Source organism: Asparagus officinalis, chromosome 4 (assembly GCF_001876935.1).
Source record: "Asparagus officinalis chromosome 4, Aspof.V1, whole genome shotgun sequence".
NCBI lineage: Eukaryota > Viridiplantae > Streptophyta > Magnoliopsida > Asparagales > Asparagaceae > Asparagus > Asparagus officinalis.
Genome location: NC_033797.1, coordinates 44,378,271 through 44,380,715, shown reverse-complemented (window position 1 = coordinate 44,380,715; position 2,445 = coordinate 44,378,271).

Below are 2,445 nucleotides of genomic sequence, written 5' to 3'. Positions count from 1 at the left end.
CTCCTTCTGAAACGCGGATGTCATCCCCGCGTTACGACTTGGGAAGTGCAGGCGACCCCCGCGTTTCCAAGCCACCCCCGCGTCTCCAAGGTACAAGCTGAATGTGAGTGACCCTCGCATTCGTAGGGGTCCAACCAACACCGACCCCCGCGTTTCCAAACAGGCAACAAGCCAAAACGCGAGCGACCCTCGCGTTCAACGATATCCAGCTAACACCCAACCTCGCGTCTCAATTCTAAGAGGCGAAGTTGGGTGCTAAACGCCAGATTGGGCGTTTGACTCGTTCAAACACGAGTTGAACGGTTTCAGAACCGTTTATCCCACGATCTGAGGGATTTTCGCCCACGTAGGAGCGGATATAGGGGGTCAGTTACAACCTCCTATCCCCCTGAATCACACTCAGAAGATCAAATCTGAGAGGATTCTTCTACAACAGAATAACAGCTTGATCATTAACCGAATTTTCGGTTCTAACAACTCTATTCACAGAGTTCAAACTCGTTCAGAGTTCTAAAACTCATTCAGAGTTATTTATCAAACTTTTCACAGAAGTTCATCGTTCCCACGAGATAGAGACGGTCGGATCGTCAATGGAGAGCAAATTCGACGCGAGCAATCGAAGGAGGCATTCCATCGCTACCGAGAAGAACCCAGTTTTAAACAAAGGAAAGAACCAAATTCGTTTCTCTTCTCTTTTGTAATCAAGTTGTAATCAGAATCAAAGAAATACAAATCAATTTTCTTTATTCTTTTCATTGCAATTTTTCCAACAAACACCATCCAACCTCCAACACGTTATTTGCCTGGAATAAATACGAAATACAAACACTAGATTTAATGCCCATCAACTCCATATTGTTGGCCTCTTTGTTTTGATGATGTTTTGTTTTGATGATGTTTAACAAACAATTTACCACTAATGTTGTTTGTCTAGTATTCGTGTTTTCTTATTTATTATAGACAAACAATATGTTGGAGGTTGGATGAATTGCGCCATAACGATCATATCAAATGGAGGTTGGTGGAATAGTGGTTGAAGCTATGTACAATTCAAATTGAAGATCCAAATTCAAGCTTCATCCGCAAGATTACCAAGTCAAGCTATTGAAGATCAAGATCAAGCTTGGGTAATTTAGTTTAGGAGTTTATATTATGTGTGTTAGTACCGTAAGCTCAATATAATATACACACACAAATTTATTGGTTTCCATGTATATATATAGTTATATATATATACATATATGTTTTGGTTTGATAGTTTTCAAGTTTTACTATGAAACCATTAAATATAATTAGAAAACATATTTTTGTTTCATACTTACATGCATATATATTTCATCAATATTAATTTTATTCAGTTTAATGAAATCATGTTTTAGTGCATTATATGTGTATTTTGATAAAATACTATATTCATTATTTATAGACTTCATAACAATAGTTTACATCTTTCACTATATTCATTATTTATAGACTTCATAACAATAGTTTACATCTTTCTTCAAGTCTATAAAATTATTTTATATTGTTTCAAATAGTTTACATCTTTCTTCAAGTCTATAAAATTATTTTATATTGTTTCAAAACATGGTTAAGCTAAAATGTTAAAACTCATATGTTCATATTTTCATGTTTTGGACTATTTTACAAAATGATGATATTTTTTATTTGGGAGGTCCTTTCTAAAAACCAGTTTTTATAGCATGTGTATTATTATGTTTACAATCATTTTCAAAGTTTTATATTTTTTGTAATTTATTTGATATTTTTAAACAGGGTTTTAAAATCAGAAAACTGTTTCAAAAACCTGTATATTTTCTATATCAGTTTACGGTCGACCGTCACGGTCGACCGCCTGCAGTCCAGAAACCTAGCTTGCCTTTTTATGGCTCACGGTCGACCTTGATGGTCGACCGTGGCTCATCCAGAGACTTTCATGGTCGACCGCCAGCTTTTCAAAACTGTTCTTTTGGATTTTGTGCTTCGCGGTCGACTGCCAGTTTCTCACGATCGACCGCCGAACTGATGATTGCCTTCTAACGGCTATATTCTGATTTGATTTTGTGGGGATATTTTGGTCTTTTCAATGTTATTTTGGCTGATGTTTTAAGTGGGTATAAATACCCCATTGCCTTCAGCTCTTCAACAATAAGAGAGTGTTTTTAAAACAAGTTTAAAGAGTTTTAAACAAGGGTTTAAGTTTAGTTTAAGTTTGTTTAAGAAGCTTTTAAGCATTTGGGAGTTTGAGTTTGTGAAATCAATTTCACAAGAGCTTGAGGAGCTCCCTCGATCTCTTGATCTATTGAGAAGTTTTCTAAACTCTATTTCTAGCTTTACATCTATTTATTTGATTATCATTTTATTAAAGCTAGTTTTATATTGAGTTTAGTTGATTTGATTTCACTCATTGTTTACACACACCCACTTGAGCTTATTATATTTGCA